A 24,641-nucleotide genomic window follows, 5' to 3' on the forward strand; every position below is an offset into this window, starting at 1 on the left:
AGTTGTGGGCTACTGTCAACTGCACCTTGGGTCTAAAGGGGCAGGGTATGGATTCTCTAATAGAGGAACAATCCTGGGTAGATATCTATTTGAAAAAATATTATCTTCCAGATCGCTATAAAGATAGCTATGAATCGGTCCTGGGCTGGTTAGCTTGGGAACATGCCCATAGGACGTATCTGACATAATGTGGGCCATTGGAACACTCAAGTTATCTCGTGCACCGGGTCCTGATGGAATTCCTCTGTTTGTTTTGAAGGATGCTGCGCAGATCTGGTCAGGGCTCCTGAAACCCATGTTTGATCAAATATATCTGACCCACGTTATTCACCCCTCCTGGGCTCAGTCCATCATTATTCATATCCCAAAAAGGGTGATCCTCAGCACCCTAATAACTATAGGCCGATTGCCCTCATTGATACTAATAGCAAGGTCTTTGCTATACTGCTTTTGAGGGACCTTAATCAGTTCATCAAACGGTTCAACCTCCTGAGCAGATTCCAGGTAGGGTTTAGGCAGCAATTGGGCACTTCCCTTAATGCCACCGTCTTGGCACATTTACGCCACAATATCCATCATAGCCAAGCTGGGGAAGTCTATCTGGCTACCCTGTATATGTCCACCGCATTCGACTGTGTGGTCCGATCTATGCTGTGGTCTAAACTCCTCAATATGAACGTCCCCAGAAAATTGGTACAATTACTTGCTCTTCTTCACACAGATACTACACTATGAGTATGCCTAACCAAAGAGGGGTTGTTGTCCAGGCCAGTCAATTTGTATGTGGTTCTCAAACAGGGATGTACACTGGCCCTGATTTTATTCAATCTATATGTAAGTGGTGTGGAAGGCCCATGGCAGGGGCCCTCTATATCACCAGCACAGCTGGGCAGTCTTAAGTTGGACTGGCTAGCCTTTGCCGACGATTTCATCCTCTTTGACAGAACAGCTAGGGGGTTCCAATCCAAGTTGAACCTCTTCTTTAGATATGCACTAACTAACAATCTCTCCCCAAATGGATCAGAATCCAAGGTGGTCGTTATTACTGAGGTCTCTAAACCGGAGGTTAGTCACTGCGTGATGGGTCCCGAACAAGTAAAACAGGTACTTTCTGTAACTTAATTGGGTTGTAAACTCATCAACAAGGTTTCAGTGGAGGCGTGGAAGACCATTCTCTACGCTACAATGAGAAAACTTGCTCCCCAAATGAAATGTCTGCTAGCTAGACTGTGTACATTTTCCATGTTATCAATTTACTGTTTTTACCTGGCTAAAATACAACCGGTACTTCTTTATGGTTTAGACATATGTTTACATGATGTGGGGAACTTGCTTAATAAAATACAAGGCCAACTGTGGAAGGAGGTTTTGTGTTTATCCTTGGCAATCTGGTATGCAGTAATCAGACATGAATTGTGTCTGTCCTCACCGAAGGCCTGTTGGATGCGGAAACAATTATTGACCTATAAGAAAATCCTTTATCCACTTGAGAACTCATTGTATGAGGATATAAACAGAGTTATGAAGGAGGAATCAATTGTTTCTGTTAACTCCTTCAGATCCAGGATGCAAGGCATACTACTTTCAATTGGGATGTCCGAGCTCAATATAATACAGCGACCAGGAGTTGTAAAAATAAGTTTGTTTAGGTTTGATTGGGCTGAGACAGTTGACTCTATTGACACCTATCTCACATACAAGGAATACTCACAGTTCATTCATACGAGAGAGGGTATTCTACAGTATTTGCAACGCTTTCCATGTGACAAGGTACATGCTAATTATATGAACTTTAGGCTAAACCAGTACCACTCAAGGGAAAGAACAAAGCATTGGAAAGATTCGCTCTTGAGTGCCAATCTACTACATTGTAGATTTTGCAGAGGTACTGATAAGATAGAAACTCTAAAACATTGGATCACTGCATGTCTGTTTTTTGTTACTACTAGGTCGTCCTGTTTTAAGGGCAAATGTGGTGACAATTCTGATACATCTATGAATCTGGTTTTGTGTAGGCTAATGTGGGGGAGTAATGTTTCATACATTTTAGCTTTAAATAACATTTTGAATATTATTTTAGATCAATTGAATACTAATGTATGATTTTATGCTTTTTTGTATGGATTGAAGTCAGAGTGATTTTCTATGTCGTGTAAGGTTTGCTGTAAACCATAAATGCAACAATGAAAAAAAAAGGTAAAAGAACCAAGAAGAAGGACTTTGACGCTGGGCCGGGAAAGTCCCACGGCAGCATCAGAAATCTGAGAGATGGAGACCTAGGGAAGAGAGAAGACCAGGAGTTTCAAATCAGCGGTTGAAGAGAATCTGGGGGTGAATGCATTGCGTCTGATGCTGGGAGGAAGCCGGATTGCGAATCCTAGGGTATGGCACTCGGGGGAACTTAAGGCGAGAGAAGCCGAAGTACTGGCACAGTATCCGAAGAGTGACCCAGTAAGAAGTGGTGGCTTGACTGAACCCCAATGGACTTGGGAGTCCATAAACGATGCTGTCATCAGTTACCTAAAGGCACCGCAGAGCGTGCAGAGCAAAAGAGAAGCAAAGAGCCGAGAAGCGAACCTGACATTCAACAAAGAGGGTCTCGTTCTGACTGAAGTCCCGGTGACATTATCCCCAAGATACAAAGGTAACGGGGTGTAAGTGTTTTCAACCCAGCACTCCACCTAAGTCAATCCCTAGCGTGTGATCCACAGCTAGAACCCTTAATCATATATTTGTGTCTATAAGTTCTTTTATTCCTGAATGATGTACCCTTATATCACGCCCCTCTGTTTGAATCCCCCCGGTCACACTGAACCATGAAGCAGGCTGTTTTGCATAGTTAAAAGAATTATTTTTATGAATTTGAACAATATATATATCAAACTATTAATATTTATACAATGATCACCATTGGGTGATGTCACAACAATCAACAATCTCTTTAATCAGAATGAGTATGGATAAGAAAAATAATGCAGCATGGAATAACACTTGATATGGATAGGAAAACAATGCAGCATAAAATAATACTTGATATGGATAGGAAAACAATGCAATGTCACTTTTTCCCCCATGTACACTACTCAATCCCCCCTAATATGCAAGATGAAGAGATGGAAGGAGAGAACACAGGTTTTAGTAATAAACAATCTCAACCAATGCAGTTTCAATCCCAGCCCCCCCCAGCAAGCAGAGAGAAACAAGAATTATTTCAAAACAGTTCAAATGCTTTTGAATGTGGCTTGAAATGAATGGGAAAAATCACTGAGAAATGGATTTAATTCTCTAAATTGGATTCAAAACTAGTGGGAGCCGCTTTGTATAGTTTCAGGTAAACACTAGCAATGATGATTGAATAACTAGCAGGTTGAAAACTGAATTTTGAGGTCGGATGCAAAGAATAGCTATTTTACACGTGATGAAATTGAGTCAAACTACGAATCCGCGGCAAACTTTTGAGCGCGCGAGAAACGCGATTATGGGATAACTATAAGGAGTTGAAGTTTTGGGTTCGTTGGAAGGCTGAGGATGTCAGCTTTAATTCGACACTTAAATTTCGTTTCTAGCATGCACGCTTCCGAGGTTATGAAGGTTTTAGTAGAGGTGAGTTTTTTTCAAAAAGAGTCAAAATTTACAAATAAGATGTGCTTTTGAAAATACAAACAGGAATTTTCTTTACACTAGGAAGTCTATGAAGCCACAAGCTACACGACAGCACAGCCACCGACCCAGTGACGCCTCCGGGTGGTTTCTACCTGCCGAGGCACTTGTCTTTCTTCAGCAAATATATTAGAGCAAAGATGAATTTATCACTACAATTAGCAACGGACTATATGGATGAGGAAAAGATTCAGAAAAGACAAAAGAGATTCTAAAATGCAGTTCTGGATATGATAGAATGGTTTTGGATAGGATTACTCAAGGATAAGATACTGGCTATGGACAATTCTATGCTATCGATACTCACAACTATGGTTTGGAATAGGCCTGTCAAGATCTGGTCTGGACTGGAATTCTGCTAGCCCACCGGGCTTCAGGCACCCGGATTCTGCCCTCAGCACGGCACTCTGGACTCTGCAAGGCCTCTGGACTGGATCTGACGGGTTGGTTCTGGGTTACAGCTACCTGGTTACAGCTCTGCTCTACTGGTTTGGATCTCTGGGTTCTAGCAAGATTTCTTGGCAAGAAAGCAGAATCAGCACAGCCCGGCTGTTCTATTGGTTTTGTTGTGTTCCCCTTGGAAGTCTGGGGTTAAAATCAGGTTTCAAAATTTTAAAGGCCAGCTCAGAAGGGTTCAGCTTTGGAATTGGGCCTTCTGCTTTCCGAGTTCTGGAGTCTTGGATCTGGGTTCTCCTGCAGCGTGCTTCGCCAGTAAGTCAGTTGATGGGTGAATCTGTGTGTCTCTCTAGGTCCTAAACTGTCCCTATTTATGTATTTCCCTAAGGGGTGGGTAGGCTGAATTATACCAGGCACACCCTCTAGGAATCTGATTGGGTAGGGTCTTTTCCCTCTCCTGATTTGAGAAGGAACACACGGCTTCATGATGATGTTGCATTTTACAATCCAGGGAGTACCTCTCCTTTGTTTCAGTACAGTAAATCTATTTGTCACATAAATCATATTTACAATATCACCAACTTGCTAATAATACATATTCACATCACTGATTTAGTAGAGCACGTATCCGTCTGAGTCCCCACTCAGTGAGAGCTTCGGTTCAAAATTGACAGTTTTTCGTGCTTTTGGTTGGTTACCCAGTGTCAGATCTGTCCACATTTTTCTCCATACATGCGCATGACATCTGTGCATAATCCTGTTACGTTTCACATTTCTAGCATTATCACAATTGCTACAACATAAACATTTCGGTAGTCCTGTCTCTGAACATCACACAGAGTTCAGAGTAGTTTCAACGGTGAGCAGCATTTTCAAATTAACAACCTATAAATTACAGATTTTTACAAGTTTTGCACAGTTCTCTATGAGTCTTTTTCCAAAAAGATATTTTCTACAGGTTCAGATACACAAATCTGTCTGGTCCCGCCTCCATGGTTTGCTGGGCCCCGAGCAGTCCAAGGCTCTCTCTGCTGGCAGTTGGTTTCTGTTGACACCTAAATTTGCATTCCCTTTCAGTCCAGGAAGCCTATTGTCTCTTCCCAGAGAAGCAGAGCAAAATCTCCTCCTTTTTTAATTAGAATCCAACTGAGATTTCCTGGGCAGAGAGCAAAAGGGAAGGCACCTTTGTTTGGGGCAAACTGTGGAATGTGCCTTTGAAGTCCAGTGTGGCTGGCCTTAGTTCACTGTAAAACACCTTGTTCAAAATTGTCTTTTGCTAAAATAAACCTTACATTTTCAACAAATATACACAAATCTGTTAATTCCAGTCTTTTCAAAACATAGAAATTGAATTGTAGCAACCTGTATTGCTTTTGATGGCAAGTCTCTTCTTTTCCACAATTTGATCGTAATGTACAAGTTTAAACTACAGGGTAAGTAAATGGCAGCTTTGACACAGGCAAGCTGCGGTACTGCACCCATATCTGACAGGTTTTTTCCAGGCAAGCACCTTTTTGAATGGGGATATTTTTGTGATGAAAGGTGCTTCTCCTGACATTGTGATTATGGGGATTCCTTAAATAAGGTGATGGTGAACACTCCACGAGGATGTTGGATCTTCTCTGCTGTTTGGGGAACATGATTTTGCAATTCCGACAGCCAAGGAGGATTTTAAAACACTTCTGGGTTTTCCTGGCAATGCAGCACTGCATTTTCAAGCAGTTATATTTCCCTCTGTTGGCAGCCCAATGGCAGGTTTTGGCAGTGTGGTCACCTGTTTTACCACTGACATAGGCAAAATGGATTGGCAGCCTATTTTTCCGGTTTCCCTGCGCACTTCTCAGAGATTTTTGCGCACATCGGGCTTTTTGGCGACCATTCTGTTGTTTCTGATGAAAGCTGCACACAGTGATGTTGCAGGGCAGAGCCTAGTGCGTCAGAACATCCCACAGGGGAGAGCGGGAGACCGGGGGGGAGACTGAAGTTAATGATTGGAACGCTCATACTCGTCCAAATAGAGATCAAGTCTTGGAAGTGCATCAGAAGAGTGAGAATCATAACTGGAATGCTCATATTCTTCCCAGTAAAGGCTAAGTGTTGGAATAGCATCAGAAGAGTGAGAATCATAACTGGAACGCTCACTCTCGTCACAGTAAAGATCAAGTGTTGGAAGTGCATAATGTGAGAAACCTGAAGGTGTCTCCCTAGCTAGTGCCTGGGGATCTGTCATCCAGGTGGCCAGGACATGGCCATCGATATTGGATCCAGTTCCTGGGGGTGGACCAGTGAGGGAGGATCAACTGGATAGGGGGTCCTCGGGGCGTGGAAGTGGGACACCAATGGGTGAGACGCGGTATACCCCTTCTTTCAACCCCTTTTCCTCATCTTGTCATGCATAGACACTGCTCGCTCTGGCGGTGCCGGAGGTTCCCTTTCGGGTGTTCCACTACGCTTCACTCATGTCTGTAGGCTACATTCTAGTTATTTTTTCCTTCAGCGACGCTCAGGCTTAAAGATCATTTCTGCGCATTGCTCGGAGCGTTGCAACCCTTGATCTCGGTTTGGGTCATTTACGCTCCTTTGTATTTGCTCCCTTATGCCCGCCTGTGCCTGTCTTCTGGATTCATTTTCTTTGTTTTCTATGTTCCTGACTTCTGCCCTTGCTCGACATTTTGCCTTTTGTGCTCTGTTTGCTATCAGCCGCTGCCATGTTTCTCTACTCCTCCAGCTTTCTCCTTGCAGCTTTTACTTTTGTGCTTTATTCTTTTGTGGTCATTACCGCATTTTCTACCGCATCCAGCTGCTGCTCTTTTCCTGCTGCATTCTCCTTCTATGTTACGGCTCCCCCAACCTTCCTACATCTGCTCCGCATTCATCTTTGGTTCTTGCTTACCTTGCTGGACATTCCTTCATGCTGGATACTACATCGTCATCCTGTCTTCTCTCCTGACCTTCAGGTTGTTACCATATTTACTGAAGACACCTTTCCTTACCGGAACTTTATAAGGAACCCCGTTCCAAGGAGGTTTTTCTGCCTTTGTGGCTTTTCCTCTTACACTGATCTGTGTCCTTGGCAGCCCCCCCAGTTCTGACTGCGGCTATTACCGATTGGGCAATGTTGCTGCTGAGAGGAACAGAGTCTTTCTCTTCAAGGAACGCAAGACGACTGGAAAGAAGAAGAAGAAGAAAGAGAAGAAGTCAGGGAAGGATGAGGCTTTGCTAAGTCCTACTGAACATTTCAGTGAGAATCACAATGACTCTGAAGAATTGCCTGTTTTTGAGACATCATACCACTTAGGACATTCAAAACCACTGCTCCCCTCCCCCCTTTTCCGACACGAACACTTTTGCACGACACACCAGAGAACGGACTAACACCTGACATGTCCCAATACAAGGGTCAGGCAAAGTCAGGCAATTGATCAGAATCACACACACCTGATGGCCCTTTACCTTCCCCACAGGGATAAAAGGTGGAGCAAGAGAGTACAGTACAAGCAAGGCAGACTGCACAATGAAATCTAGCTAGGTCCGGCAGTTCAAGAGGAGGAGAAAGGCAGTGAATATCGAGAGGCTGACAAGGAGAGACACAACCTTGCCCTTTCCGACGCAGACCCGCGAAACCTCTGCAGAGGGAATCGTTAGACCGAGGACAATAGCCCAAGTGTGCTGCAACAGAAGTCAATGGTACACAGAGCATGTCGACGCACATAAGCAGGAGCGAGGGAAATTCCCACTACCATGGTACCAGCCTTGACTCCATTTATGACGAAAGCCAAGTGGTTCATCACAGCCGGTGAGTCGAGGGGAGAGCCGATAAGATCCGGCCTGTGGTAAATGAAAGATGCAAAGTGGCAAGTTGAACTAAGTTCAAAGAACTGTAAAAGTATAAAGGGGAGACCAGCTGCAGAGGGAACTGGCACCACGTGGGTGCTAACTCGAGAGACTCTGGTCTATCCCTGTCTAAGTGAAACTACAGTTACCAGAAGGCCGTAGGAGAGCTGTCAAATTAGGTCAAAGTGGTCATACAGGCAGTCAAGAAAAATGCCCATACAGTCGAAAGCCTTTGACCTAAGAACTGTGAGAAAGCAAGGGAAGTGAATCCTGCAAACATTTGTGAATGTGAAGTTGGCAAGAGTGAACCCGACCAAGGGATGCTGATGAGAAGGGGGCAAGTCTCAAGTGCCAAGAATTAGTGTGTTGACAAGAATGAACCCGACTGAGGAATGTTCACTGAAACTATTTAAAAAAACATTAAGATTTGTGAAGGAAGGAAAAGTCATAGTGAACTCGGTGGAGGGAGGCTGAGAGTAAAGAAGGGTCAGCGGACGGAAGAGGGGGACGCAGGGATGAAGAATCCTCACCATAAGTGAAATCGGGAAACAAACTTACATTTGTTGAAGAAACTTTTTGTTTTGTTGCTTGAACACGTCAGGCCCTCGAAGGCAAGAGACGTTCAAGAGAAACAAGACTTGGCCATCGAGACTCCTGATAAACTGGAACAGAACTGTCGACTCATGCTGGGGAAGCTCGAGTGTGTGCTGTGTTCCAAGATCCCACCTTGCACCATGCTCAAAACGTGGGGGAGGGAAATCCAAGCTACCACATCCTGACATATTATTTGAGAACACTTCTTTCTTTTCTTGAAAACCATCTCACTCCTTTTTTTGTATTAGTTGTAAGGTTTGGCAATAGGTTCCTTAGTAGCCGTTTTTATTTGACACAACATGATGGCCATTAGGACTGCCTTATTTTCATTTGATGGTCAACGCTTGCTTCCATCTTAGATTTAGGTTTAGATTAGGCGATTTTCCAACCTGCATACAGTTTAATAAACACCCTTGAACTGTGATCACTTGTGTCTGTCTTTACTGTTGCCACCATGAGTTCAATACAATAAGAAGAATGAGAATAATTACTGGAATGCTGCTACTTGTCCCAGTCAGAGTAAACCATCTGAAATACAAGAAGGAACGGAGAAAAATAATTGGAAAACTCACACTTTTCCCAGGCAAGACAAAATGACAAAAGTCAATAAAGAGAAGGGGAATCATTATTGGAACAATCTCATTAGTCCCCGTCCAAAGAAGGATTGGGCATTGAGTAAAGAGAAACAAGGAAGGAACAGAATTTTCCCAAGGAAAAGGGAAGATAAAAATAAATAAGATCTCAACAGAGGAGAATAAAAAGGAAAGAGAGAACTAGCGAGTAAAAAAGGCAGTTGAAAATTTGAAGAACGCAGTATCTGAACTATACGACTTGATTGAAGTAGTTACTAAGAACTACCTACGAATATTTTATTGAAGTGAACATTGTGAGAAACCAGCTCACAGGAGAACGGAGTCATTTTCTTGTGCCTTAGTTGTTTTTGTAGTGGTAGGGTAAAGTTAGATTAGTTTGGACAGTGGACTGATCTTCCTTTTGGACTCATTGACAACTGACCAGCACCCCAGTTAGTTTTTGTTAGGTAGGAAAAACCTGTAGTATATGGAAAGTTAGGAGTTTCCACTTTTCTTTTAATAAAGAATAACCATAAAATGGAAGATCAGAGCCTTTGTCCTTCTTCTGACTTGCCACACCACCTTTCCTCTACTGGCAAGGGTTCTGCAGAAGATTCATCAGGAAGCAGGCAGCCTCATCATGATGGCTCCCTTCTAGCCTTGAAGGACATAGTCTCCTCTTCTGCTGGGCCTGGCATCCTGGCCTCCATTTCAACTTCAGTTGATCCTTCTCTGCTTCTCAGTCCAGGCCTTTCGCATCGGTCGGGTTGTCGTCTCCAACTGATGGCCTGGAAATTGAATTGAGAAGACTTGTGTCACTGGAGATTCTGAGTGATGTGGCCTCCTCAATCCAGAGTGCTAGGCGTCCTTCCACTCTAGTCTCATATAAACAACATTGGGCCTCCTTCCAGGTGTGGTGTGATGTTTGGACAGGAATCAGCTTCCAATCTTGATAAACGAGTGGAAAGTTCTGCAGTTTCTCAAGGATGGCTTTACTCTGGGTCTTACCGTTCCCGGGCATAATTCTTAGTGGACGGCTATCCAGCCCTTTAGAGGGAGCAAGTGGCATCCTTGGGTGCCTTTATTTATTTAATTTATTTTATTGATGATTGATAAGGTGCTTATACAACAAGACTGTTTGAAAGTACCACAAGGCACAAGAGAAGGGAACAAGGAAGACAAATAAACTATGGAAATAACAATTAATAAATAGAAAGAAACAGCAGTCCTACTAAGCCTTGTCATATATGGAGCGTGCAAGTACAGTGAAATGAGAGTACAAACAAAGGGGGCGGTGGGGTAAGGGTAAGGGCTATTAGGGTCTCCTAGAGGAGGAAGTGCTAGTGGTGCCCGTTGGGGTAGCAACATGTAAGTGCATGGGCGGAGACAACACAGGGGAAAAGGGAGGTCTACTGGCCAACAGGTAAGTGCGGGTGGAGGCAATCCCAACCGGTAGGTGGGGGGTGGGCTGTTAGACATTCCCTCAGGCATCCACACGAACATCAGAACACAGCTAGCATTCCCACAACACCTCCCTCCTGTTCGCACACTACTCCCAGGTTACGAGACTCACGTGATTTGGTTGCCCCGCAGGTCCGATTGCGCCGTACCAGGTGTAATGTTCGAACCTGGTTGCAGCCTTTCCTGCACACGCCAGAAGGATCGGCAGAACGCTTCCGCATCGCGCAGCTGTCCGCTCACATGATGACAGAGCGTGTCACGTGACTAACAAGCGCCCATTACGAAACGCTTGATGCGCAAAGCAGTCACCGCTTCTCAGCTGTCTTGCGGACCCTGTTTGGCGCTATGTTTGGACTTTGCTTTTGTTGGTTTACCTTGACTTCAGATTACTCACCTGGACTCCCTCGGATTACCCTTTTGTCCTTCTGCTTGGAACTGCTTACTCGTTGCTGAACCTCGGACCGTCCTTCACTTGCATTTGGATTTACCCTTTGGAACTTTGTGTGTTTCCTCTACGTCCTTGTCTCTTGGGACTCACGCTACGCATCCAGTCCTTGGCTCAGGTGGGCCGACCTGTTTTCACGTGCGACTGGTCCCTGTTGATCTGGGGGCTACCTTTTATCTGAGTCTCGAACCTCCTGCACCTAGGTCTCCCGTGTTTCCCTACCACCGGATAGGTAAGCTTTTCCAGACTTTGTGATTCGTGTTATACTGTCATTGCCTGGTACTTAACCTCGTTCTTTTTGCAGCAGCATCGGTGTTCTTGAGGTTCCGTGGATCCGGGAAGTGACATCTCCCACCTGTGGCCCCAAAGGTCGCACAGGGTGTTCTTCAGATTCCCCTCTGCGTCACTTGGGGACGGAGGTATCAACGGTCTACACGACACTCAAGTCAGAACATGGGCCCAGTGAGCAGTGCAGGGGGCGACTGGGGGCGATTGGGCAGAAGGCCAGGAATCTATTGGACCAGGCCGCCAATCCCAGCAACAGAGGGGGTGGTTAGTGAACATAAGGTCCTTTAGGTAGCATATCATGCAGTGGATGGGAGGCAGAGTAACTCTTACACCAAATAATGGAACCAACTCAGGAAGATGGCAAGTTTGTCTATTTTATTATCAATTGTCGAAAACAGGGAGTTACAACGGACATCAATGGACGTTGCACAAGAATTCTCGAAGCATTTCATAAATAATCATACTTATTTAGTAATAATTTGCCATACGTGATGTCATACTACGTGGCAAATAAGAGAAACCTACGGGGGTTTGTGGTAGGCTGAAAGGGAACATCTAAGTATACTGTATATACAGGGGTGGGTTATGATAGGACATCTACTGTCAGGTGGACAACTCATGCCCAGCCCTAGTGCAAATCATCTTCAACAGTTATTAGATACACAGTACATCATTGGCTCCCAAACTATAAGGCCCTTTGTTATATGGCTCTCTATAATTGGTTGGCACGCTCACATTTGGCTCACTAGCAGCACGTAAGCTCATTCCCTAGGTCTTAGGAGGCAGACTGGACTGTACCCCCTACCCAATTAACCCAACTAATCTCTCATCACCCATGCCTTCTGCCATGAAGATTGTCTTTGAACTTTTCCTTGAAAGTATCCTTGCCTCTGAGAATATAAGGGAGTGTGGGCACGTGCATCATAGTTCTGGAACTGCATGCCTAGCTCTATTTCCATCCTTGGTTTACGTGACTGGAGACCGCAGTTCGGGCAATTTTGCAGCATTTAATTGTCTTAAATTAATAAAACTTGGTACTCATGGTGTTCTTTCTTTGCACCTTAACAAGGGATGATTCAGCATCTCGCGTTCACTGCCTTCAAGAATAGATAACCAGTCTTGGCTGCTTCAGCCTTGACACCAGGCCAGACAGCCCTTCGCGATTCTTCCCTGATCCAAGCTACTTCTTTGCTGTGACACAGCTTTCGGCCCTTCTCTTTATGGGTTTGAACTTACTAAAATTGTGACACCAATGTCCAGCTTCGATATAATCGCAACTCCACCTGCAGACTATTCACTGCATATAGCCAGCTTCTATGATCACTTAGTCTGCTTGCGTTACTGCATCTGTACAGTTATTGAACGATTTGCATTTTCTGCTGTGCTCTCCACACATGCAATCTTTGACCCGCATATGAAAGTTTACTCGATTCTTTACTTTGTCATCAGTTTCTATGAGGTCCATACACTCTCTTCTTCTTCGTGCATCACACTCATTTCTTGTGACATCACCAGCTCCTTTTCTTGTTCTTTTCATAATCCTTCAGGGACTTCCTCCATGAGATTGTCATCTCTTTGGGAATACATCTGATAGGGATTTCTTAGTGGATATCTTCTCACGAAGATTTCCCGCGTAATGGTCACAACTGCTGGTGTCAAGCATGGCATCAATTCTGGCTTCCAGCATATAGGTGGGAGAGGGGTGGGACTTCCTGCAGAGGCATTTGGCTGTTTCTCTACATTAGTATGGAAGGGGGAGAGGGAAGGACGAGGAGAAGAGAAAGGTCTTGAGTTGTTTGCAGAACTTGACGTGGTCTGGTTCAAGATGGAGAGAGAGAGGGAGATTGTTTCATAGGAGGGAGCCAGCTGAGGAGAGGAGGACAATGATCTGCCCCCAGTTCTCTGCTTGGAGAAGCGTTTGATCAGCAGAGAGTTGGAGCCAGTTTTTGTGGAGCGATCTGGAAGGAGACTATTTAGTAAGAGGGAGTTGCAGGTATCATGGTCCCAGGTCCCAGACAACCTTGTGGATGATGCAGAGGGTTTTGAATTTGATCCTTCCAACAACCGAGAGTCAGTGGAGAGATTTTAGGGCTGAAGAGATACGGTCCCAGGGCTTGAGGCCAAGGATAAGTCTTGCAGCCCTATTATGGATTAGTTGAAGAGGACGGAGTGACGAAAGAAGCAGGTTGAGGAAGAGGCTATTACAGTAATCTAGCCTGGAGAAGACCAGAGCTCTAGAGAGATTGAGTTCCTGGAGGAAGGTGAGGAAAGGGAGAATGCCTCTAAGGAGGAGAAGTTGAAAGTGGGCCTTCTTGGAAAGGTCCAATATGTGAGGAGTAAAGGAGAGAGAGGTGTTGTAGATGACCCTGAGATTTCTGGCCTCAGTGAAAGGAGAGGGAGGTGAGCCCAAAGAGGGTGGCCAAAGTGCAGGAGGGAAATGGGAGGCAGGTGTCCTGATAGGCATGATCTTAGCCTTACTGGCATTAAAGCAGAGATCACTCGAGGTGCACCAAGACTGAATAGCAGACAGGCAGTCAGGGATGATAGATGAGGAAGAGGGGGAGGAGGAAGAGGGGAGCTTGAAGAAGAGTTGTGTGTCATCAGCGTAACACTGGAAATGAGGGGAGAAGGCAGAGATCAAGTGAGCAAGAGGTGCTAGGTAGATGTTGAAATGCCAAGGCGAGAGGATAGAGCCCTGGGTAACACCACAGATAGAGAGAGTGGTGGAGGAGAAGAAGGAGCCCAGGAGCACCTGGGAGGGGTGGTCAGTAGGATGCCAACCAATCCAGTGCCCAGTCTTAGATACCAAGTGTTTCTTGGAGCCGCTTTATGAGGATAGAATGGTTGACTGTATCAAAGGCGGAAGAGAGGTCAAGTAGAATGAGCAAAGCAGGAGAGTTAGAGTCAAGGTTTGCAAGCAGTTCTTCATGGGTGTTCAGGAGAGCAGTTCCAGTGCCTTTGGATGCTCGGTGTACAGATGGATGATCATGTAAACAACCAGCGAGCTCAGTGTGTTGGGTCAGTTGGGGGATTACCAACTTCTTCAGGAGTTTTGCAAGGAAAGGCGTAGTAGAGAAAGAGCAGTAGTTGGCCGGACACAGGGGTCAGCAGAAGGCTTTTTTATGAGGGGGTTCACAATGGAGTGCTTGAGAGAAGAAGGGAAAGAGCCAGATGCTAAGGAGTAGTTAAAGAATGCAGCAAGAGCCGGAGCGAGGGAGGAGAAGTTGTCCATAATGGTTCTGGAAGAACAAGGGGACACCTGTTTGGATTAGCCCTGAACGGACTTCTCTAGAGATCTCATCTGTTGTGATAGTTGACAAGGACGAGAGAGTGGGTGGAAGAGAGGCCAAAGGAGGCAGGAGGATTGGGGGAGGGTGTTCTGTACTTGATGGTCGTGCAGATTAATGATACCTTCGTCCCCAAGTACCACACGGGTAGAAATCAAAAACCACTACCCGTGCAATCTTTGAGGCCACAGGTGTAGAGTGCCGTCAATCTGGAACCAGGAACGCCAGAAGGACCCCCTGACCACTGTAAGGCAATGAATGGTTATTCAAACAGTGCAAATGGACAGTAATTCAGTGTGATAGAGGATTTGTAGAAAGGCTTACCTAAGTGTGATGAGAACAAGAGCCTTAATGGAAAAGGATAGGCAGAAGGCACCCACAGCATAAACAGTGTGGTAGGATTCCGGCAGCACTCTGGGTAATGGAAGACACCTGAGCCAAATGTTCAGTACACAAGATAATCCGTGGGCAGTCCAGTGAACAGATCTGAGGTCGAGAACCAATAGTAGCCCAGAGTTCAAAATGTTCAGTACACAAGATGATCCGTGGGCAGTCCAGTAAACAGATCTGAGGTCGGGAGTCAGTAGTAACAACAAAGTCCAGAAGGTTTATTTCAAACTCCAGAGGTCGATATTCCAGAAGGTAACCAATGCGAGGGAATTTCAGGGACAAAGACAAAAGCAATCCGTGGAACGTTCCGTGGTCGTAGCACCTAAAGAATCCAAGAGTATCCAAAACGCCAAACAGTCCTTGAAGAAAGCAGATGTGAAGCGTTGCTTCCCTGTTTCCCCGATCCCTGTAACTGCGTGATGCAGTCACATGACGCAGGTCACGGGGGGACGTGAGGATCTGCGTCATGTGACCCGCAATGTTGACGGAGGCTGTTGTAGACGCCTCGTCACGTGACGCAAGATTCCCCGTGCACCCGGGCGGCAGCGCCAGCCATGCGAAAGTCTCCATGGCAGATGCCAGTGCAAGGAGGGTCGGAAAACTCCCGGATCGCCAGCAATGAACCTTCCCTGTCTGGCGAGACGTCGCTGCCGCCCATGTGTAGGGGCACAGGAATCACAGGGGCTTTGGTGGGTGGCGCCCGCTGCATCAGGAAGGTGAGGACTAGCTGGGGATCCGGCTGTGCATAAACGAGGACGTGTGCTGGGAGACGTGACAGAGGGATGGAGGGAGGTGAGGAAGAGAGAGAGCTCAGGATGTCCTGAGTTTTAGAGGAGAAATGGGTGACCAGTGCAGTACATAGGGCCTGAGAAGGAAGAGGGGAGCTGGAGATTGAATATGGATTGGCTAGTTCCTTGCAGATTTTGAAGAGTTCAACCATGGTGTTAGAGGCTCCAGAGATACGGGCCTGGATGTGAGGCCTCTTCCTGGAGAGACTAGAGAGACTGTATTGCCTTTGGAGTATTGACATTTCCATTCAGCAACTCTGCACTTACGACAGAGTCATACCTGCTGTTAGACTTGGAGCAGGTTTCAGGCGGATCCGCATGAGAGGGGCAAGAATGTCAAGAGTGTTAGCGATAGCAAGATGGAGATTGGCAAGGACAGACTCAGTGGGAGGGTTAAGAGGAGGGGAAGTAGAGGGGATGAAGGTGGAAGCAAATGGAGCAGCTGACAACCGTTTCACCAGTTTCTTCGGAAGGATGACCGTGAAAGAGGGTGGCAGTGCTGGTGAAGGCTCAAGCAGGGAGCTTGTCAAGCACTTCTTTCAAAGCCTTGGACTTCAGGGAAAAACACTTTATTCAAGCTCCGTTGGAGGCCTTTTGGAGCATGTTAGGAGTGGTTACTATGACAACGAATGCTCTGCCATTGATATTACAATGGCAAGCACTCAGCGATAGATCCTACTAAGAGGACCCACGCAACTCGCAAGAAAGATACAGCAATTTAGAGGTAAGATATTACATAAAAGCCGCACCACGTATGTTTGTGAACACGTTACTAGATGCTATCTTAGCATAGTGAAATCTTCCTTTCTCTTCTTAGGGAAGTGGGCATATCCAACCACCCTCAACCACTACCCTTTCAGGAGCTTCAGCCTCTGTGAACACAGGGTAAGGAAATTTTTTAGAGTAACCAGCTTATGTCTTTATGCCAAATGAGATACATTAAAGACCCCGGCAGTGACCATTCTGTGTATGTTTTTCACAGGTGAGCACTTGCCTCTTTGCCACAGTTCAACGCACGTATGGCGATCGTCCTGGCGGCAATCCAAACTTTTTTGTAGTATGCCTATGCAGCACGGTACGCCAAGGGGACCAGATCCTCAGCTACTTGTAGAGCTTTCTATACATGTCCCGGATGCAGAACACTCCATTTTATTCATTTCATTCTCTGTAGATTTTCTGTAGATACATACCAGAGGCTGTGAGGAATCTATTCCACAATTCTCGTCCTGATGAAGGCCGTTCCACTTCTAGCTGTCAAAATGTGATAGGCCAAAACCCCATTGTGTTGATTTTTTTCTTTAATTCAGTATGCCAATTAGGCAAAAAATATTTCATGTTTAATTTTATATTGTTCCACTGTAACCCCTTGACAACACAAAGTTTTGTATGTTGAAAGTCATCAGATGATTGAAAAATGTACTAAATGTTTTAGCATTTCGTTTTATGAGGAATGTGTTAGGTCCACTATGTCTTTATGGTATGTCATGTCATTTACATCTGTTTGTATAAATACGCAGCAATGATTGTTTGAAAAATTGACTCAATAGATAGTCTTTTTTCTCAACTGTTTGCCCTGACCAATTGTTTTACACAGGCATTTTGGAACATGAGACATTAATCATTGTCCCAGTATTCTTTTGTTTTTTATTACAAGAAGAGATGCTATCTTTTTGTTTATCAAATATAACCACATTAAACCTAAGGATTTGTTCCCTTTTTTCTGGAGTTCAAAAGCAATAAGACAATTGTTAATTCAGAACTTGTGGCGAGTTCTTGAGGTGGTACACGACCTGTGGCCTGGTTATAGTCCTACACCAACTCAAGAAACCACCCTTTGAGCCCCTGACGGACATGGATTTCATTTTCATTTCCTCAAAAGTTGTTGTCCTGGTGGTGGTTACTTTCGGCAAGACAGAAAGGTGAACTGGGGGTCCACCTGATGAGGGAGCCTTACCTCCAATTCACCCCAAAGATGGTAATTCTTCCGACAGATCCGTCCTTCTTGCCTAAAATTGCTTCCTCTTTTCATCAAAACCAGGACATTGCTGTGCCAGCCTTTTTTCCATCACCATAAAACCCGAAAGAAGAAGGGCTACATACCCTGGCTCTCCGAATATATGTGGATTGAAATGGCATCCTTTCAACAGTCCGGCTTGTTGTTCGTACCCTATGGTGGTTACTCCACACCCAGAAAGTGGATGCAGTCTGCCATTGTGGCTGCTTACTCAGTGGCAGATGTTCTCCTCCCAGTGCTTCCACAGGGTAAGTCTATTAGAGAATTTCTGGCTTTGTGCGCCGAGTCTTAGGGGGTTTCCCTTAGGGATATTGCAACACTGCCTCTTGGGCCTCTCTGCACACCTGCATGAGGCATCTTGGCACTTATCCTTGGGCAGTGACCTCTGTACAGATTTCTATTCTGGACTCTTGCACCTTTCACAGGATGTTTTTGTATTAAACACCCCTGGCACTAAGTCTTCTGTTTGACTTGTCTTTTGCTCAATGGGGGCAATCGGGGTAGGACTGTGCTGCTTACAACATCTTCAATCTGTATGGACTGTTACGAAGATGTAGCACTGGGTGTAATGCCTGGATTACGGATGGTAATCTTAATTACCCCGGTCCTCCAGACTCGTTACAGTCCTTACATCCTGCGTCCCTCTCCCAGGCCTACTTCGGGGCTGCTGTGGCCTAGAAAACATGGGTGAATTGGGGGGTGGGAAGGTGCCTTCGGCACCTGCTAGGGATGTTAGGAAAAGTGCTAAAAATGGTACATCTGGGGACTGTCTGGAAGGCAGAGAAGCCTTAAATCATTGAGGGCTGTGACGAGTCAGGAGGAATGGGGTAATGAAGATTACCACCTGTGATCCAGGTGTTCCCCACTGCCTTAGAAGCATCTGGTAGGTTCCAGCAGGTCAGCGGGCATGAGCGTAGCAGACACACCAAATCTGGGGGGGACAGGGGACACCTTGGGTACTTTGTTTTTTTATTTATTTATTGTGTTTTAGTCAAAGAACTCGACTTTTTCACAAATTTACAATTAAAATAGCAGTATGTATTAAATTACATTTATCATCACTGTATAAAACAAGAGAAAAGAAATAATAAACCAAACAGAGGTCCTACTAGGCTTTGGGATATTCGTAACTTGCAAGTGCAGTGACAAAGAAGAGGGGGGGCATTGGAATAAGCGCTACAGAGTCCCCCAGCATGTAATAAAAGATGATATAATTAATCTCACCAAAGGCCTGAGTAATTACTGTTCTGGGCTCAGAGGGAGATGACCAGCGCTCACTTTGTTTGGATGGGCTTTATTGGTACCAGAGACATCCTTCCAAGCCCTGAAAGCACACATTCTGTACTCTATTAGTTGAACCACTTTTCTATCACTGGAAATGCATTGGGATCTAACAGCACCGGGGGACATGATATGATATATGATATGATAGTTTAATATGATATGATCATTTATTTATATAGCGCCTATACACAATGTGTTTCAAAGCGCCTCAAGGCAAGGGAGGGAACAAGGGACAATGCAATGACATTCTTACAGGCCATGAACAGTAAGGATGTGAAATTAACTATCACACTCGGCCTGATGACATTTCAGATAGTGCAAGAGCTAAGACATAGGTAAGGAAGGGAGGTGGAGAGTGGGAAGGAAATGGAAACAGAAAGGTGACTACCATACTAGGCCTGACAACATTTCTGGTAGAACCGGAGAAAACAAAAGGTGAGGGGGAGGGTAGGAGAAAGGGAGGGGAGGAACAAAACAAGCGACTATCGTACTAGGCCTAGCAACCTTTCTGATAGTGCTGGAGGGGGTGACAATTAAAGGGAGGGAGGAGGCGTCAGAGGAGGTTGCTATCATACAAGGTCCAGAGAAATTCTGATAGAGTAAGTGTATAGAAGGAAGTAAGGGGAGCAGGAGAGGAGATAGGAAAAGGGAGAAAGGGAGAGGAGGAGAGAACAGAGTAAGCAGTCAAAAAGAGTGGAGAAGCAAGAGGGGAGAGCGAATACAATTGCAGAAGTCAGTAGTAACACATAATGTTGCAAGCCAGGATACAAGATGAAGATGGGAACAGCATGATTCAGGGCCACTATGAGTACAAGATGCAAAGGAGGCGTAGTATGAGATTTGAGAAAGGGTGACGCACCGTGAATCAAAGAAGTCCATAAAAGTCAAATCCAGCAGAAGTCAGCAGGAGGGGGTTGATGGGGAGCAGGGTAGAAGAATCAAGCAAAACAGGCAACACCTGTGTGCGAGAAGGGAGGCAGGGAGCACAAGGGAACATTACGGGGGGCCCAGAGGGGGTGGGGATGGCCTGTGAGGACAGAGGGAGTAAACACATGTTAGTGGATGCTTACATGATTTAGTTTAGTTTCGGGGTCATCCACATTTATCATGCATTTTCCATGTCCCCACACAGCCTTTGCCGGGCGCACTTGAAGAACACTTCACACACCAATTTGCAGACAGTGCCCATAAAGTTCAAAGACAGCCAAGGCCCACAATGTCTGCACAGGTCCCAGCCTACTGGGCAAGGACAAATGCACCCCGAGTTCACTCCAGAATGCCCCGTTTTCCCCTATCTGTATTGGTCCACACCTTCCTTGCTGCTGGGACTGCTCCAAGTAGGTGTCACTCTTTCAGAAGATAAATATGTTCTCATGCCACTCAATGCTAATCAAGAAACCTATATTAGTGCTCAACATCTCTTTTGCATCCCCTTCTGAGTTATATGTCGCATGCGCTTTGAAGTTTGAATACTGTGATACGACTGACCCAGCCATTCATGCTCTCAAGGTTGATACATTGAGTAGCATTAAATTATTGGGTAATAACACCTACTACTACAAGTGCTTACAAGCAAGAGGATTCCGCATGAAGAGGTATACAAGAACACCAATTATTAATATTAGCGACCTATCCTGTGCTCGCAGTGTTACAACATCACCCATGTCACTATTTGCTTTTCGGAAGGTTAATCATGCACACCTAGAAAAAAAACACAAGGATGGAGAGTTCACTATAGCGTTGCAAGCATATAATAAAAGGTGCACACCTTTTAAATCTAAAAACAAGCCATTTCACTAATATCCTGATAAGACAATGGAGTGCCCTTGTGGTTAAGTGCTTTGCCCTTGACCCTAACCATCTCATGTTGGAATCCTGGCTCCGGCAGCATCGACAGTTTAAAGCAGTCCAATCGCATTACAATAATAAAGGTGGCACATGGATGCTGTTGGATTGCAGGTAAGGGGGAGACATTTTTTGGCAGATCTCACACCCGGCAACCCTGTCCTACATGGTGGTCCAGGCGCTGCTATGTGTCTAGCTCACTTTGGCACAGGCTTGGTGAACTTGAACCGTCGCCATGGTGCTGTATGGGCTCAGACATCCGTCCTAGGGTGAAGTGCAAAATCCCAAGGCCATGTCACATAAAGATGTACACCTAAAGATGTACATACAGCCATGCACCCTATTCCAATGTTAGCACATCGCCATGACGACAGCCTAGTTATCTGCCTAAGATCTCCTATCATCTACTATTCAGGGAGCAGCTCACAGCCCTTTTAAATAAGCCCTGCCCAAATACGTCTAATTGTGTTACATTTGCCGTGCCTGCCTGCAAAAAGTACCACTTTGCCCTCAAAAGTACATACAGCACCCTACTAAAGTATAAAACACAGAGTCCCATTAACATCCTGGGCAGATCACTGCATATCGTCGAATACCTCCTCGAGGTGCCCCTTGGTCAGGGGGCTGTATACGAATTGTTCGAACTACAATTGTTCGAATTACAATTGACCTTTGCACAATTGACCGAATTGTGAAGGTCAATTGTTACATATATGCGGGGGGAAACCCCCCGCAACCCCCCATTATATATATATATATATATATATATATATATATATATATTACCAAACCAATATATATATATATATATATATATATATATATATATATATATATATATATATATATATGTGCAAAGGTTAATTCGGACCCTCGACTTTCGGTCAATTCGGTAATTCGAACAATTGTGTTCGAACAATTTGGGTAATACCTGGTCAGGGTGCTTTTCCCAGGTGCGAGTGGGCATTCCCTGGAGTCACACAGACTGCCACCACAGTGCAACAGCACAGACGGCAAACCCCCAACGGGTATAAACAGCGCTTTAAACACATTGCTCTGGCTTGTGTGCATTCCCCACATGCGCGCGTGCAGATTACAGCAGGTGGCCAATGCAGCGCAGCGGCCTAGCCTTACTTCAACTTTAAAATACATGGGGGGTTTCCCTATAGGTTCGTATATCCATATTCCATGAGCGAAGAGCAGCCAGTGCACTATTTAAAGCTTGTCCGATTAAGGATATGTGCCTGCTATATGATGGACCTACAGCACCCACACCAGACTATAATAAAAAAAATAATCTAATTTAGTAAGATTTACCACAGGATACATGGACCACAGGATACAGAGTTTGCCATCCAATAATGTAAATGCCACTAAAATGGCAGAAACTGTAGGTGGCATGACAGAGATGTGATCTGCTAGCGTTCAACTGTGCAAACAGGAGATCCATGGGTTAATCCCGGCATCTCCTCCATGTCTAACAAAAGATATGTGATCCTAGTCAAATCCCCTAAACTGGGAGAACTGGGAGAATTAAAAAACTGGCCAGCGCTTGAAGTAGTGGCTATGTCAAAGAATTAACATTTGAAAACACTTGTTGCGTGCGTTTGTTGTTTTTATTTGGGTTGCAAGTGTATACACACACACACACACGTATTAGTATAGTGACCTAGATTTTGGTGACCTTTAACACTGGGTCATCTTTAAAAAATGAAGCGGCTCTGGAGCGGCAGATGTAGCAGCAGTGATTCAATTAAAAGGCCTTTTTGCGTGGATAAAACGTTTGTCACAAAATCAGTCTTTCCCAAACCATGAAGGAAAACTCTCTAAAAGAACACCATACATTTCACAGTGTAATGCAAAATATTTTTGGAACACAAGCAGTCGCGTATAGAGCAGGATCTACCTGCATTTCTACTTGGACACTGCATATTGTCAAGACATCGGGTTGTGGTTTTCTTAAGGATCGGCCCCTGCCTCTCAACATCACACACTCAGTCACATGCTGCAGCCTGCAGAAGTATTTTTACAGGATGCATTTTGCAACTGCAGACAATGCACAGACACAGTGCACTACACTGTGCACAACAACACTTACATATTCTGGGAGGGATAAATGCCATTGTATCCCCCCACTTAAAATTGTGGGGGGGATTTGTCTCCCCTGTCCCCAACATGTCCTACGCCCATGGGCTGGTGCATCAGGTTCCCCCCATGCCGAGAGTTCGGGAGCACATAAGTGCGACGATAATGCACGCATGTAATTTCTGATTTGGGTCACTGGGCACAGGGACAGTGCTGGTCCAGCTACTGTTTGATAGTGGTTATTGAGGTGAAATTTGTGAAGTTAGGGAGCAGCCCCCTTTAAAAAGTTGAATAGTGACATGACCTGGTAATTGGGATTGAGGTTGTGAATGTTGCTAATGTTGTCTGTTATGTCACAGGAGCAAAGGACAGGTGAGAGGTTTGGCAGACAAAGGTTCTGTATCAGGTAACAGCCCAGTTGAGGATTTATGAGAACAAAGGCTGAGTGGCACTGGTAAGGTGGGTTTGTGCATGCACGGAAAAGGGGCCCAGTTAAGGACAAGGGAAGTATTTATTAAAAAAAAGAAGACCCTCAAGGAACTAAAGGCTGAAGTGGTGCGACGTCAGGTACTTTGTGGAGGCTGCCACATCAAGGTATGCAGCTTGCATTGAGATATATGCAGCAATGAAGCAGCCAAAATAACAATGCAAATGAGCCCAACCCAAGATGCTGTGTACGTGATGAGGTGGCGACGCCTATCAAGCGTGGATGCGTCATCACACCACTGTTAAGTCGTGCATTGTGCCGGAGGCCCAGCACGAGGGGCTGGCTCCGGTCCAAGAAGGCCGCATGGCCTGGGCGCGGCCTTGGCAGGGGAGCGCAAAGAAACACACACACACGCTGGCTCGGCTTCGCCCGGAACTGCCTCCCACTCAGGGGGCGGGGCTTTTATTAACATGCCCTACGTCACCGCGCTGCGGGACGTAGGGCGGATATAACATTCCTCCTTTATTTCAACATGACCTAAACAACATAAACATAAGCCGCATGCTCAACTATAACACTTCTGCCACTGCTGGGGAAATTAGCATACATAGTCATTCAGCCTCGCAGGCGGCCTCGTGGTCTTTCTCAGGCTGTACCGCTTCGCTTGGGGGCTGTCCCCGCTCGGCGCGTCAGTCTGCTCACCTTCATTACATGTGTCCTCACTGCTGGGTAGTCTCGGTGATTGCCAGCTGCAATCCCCCGCAGATCCTTCCTGGGGGTCTTGCGCCGGCACGTCGCTGCTTTGTTGCTCGTTGTCGTCGTGGTGCCCTTCGCCATCCGTCCAGAGGTGCTGGGGCACGGGCTTGAACCAGGAGGCGTTCCTTGTTACTTCCCGACCTCCCCGTGTGACCGTTATCATGGTCCCACGCCGGTTGCTGATAGTCCATGGCAGTTCGTCATACCTGGTGTCCATCTTGGATTTTGTGGGGTTTCGCAACATGATGACTTGGTCGCCCTCTCTGTGGTTCGAGGGCCTTGCTCTTCTCTTGGCGCTCATGTGAGCATTGGCACGTGTTCTCCTCGTTTCCACACGTGCATGGTCGATGTCGTCAGGGGTTCTGCTTGGGTGATGGGGAATCGACGAGTTGATGACAGTTCCGAACATAAGGTCAGCGGGTGGTATGCCCGTGGTGCTGTGGGGGGTGACACGATAGTTCCTTAGGAAACGGAACAGGTCGATCCTCCATGGGCTGCCGTTTGCCTTAGATACT

The sequence above is a fragment of the Ambystoma mexicanum genome, chromosome 2p, assembly GCF_040938575.1.
Source record: "Ambystoma mexicanum isolate Mex_15411 chromosome 2p, UKY_AmexF1_1, whole genome shotgun sequence".
Classification (NCBI taxonomy): Eukaryota; Metazoa; Chordata; class Amphibia; order Caudata; family Ambystomatidae; genus Ambystoma; species Ambystoma mexicanum.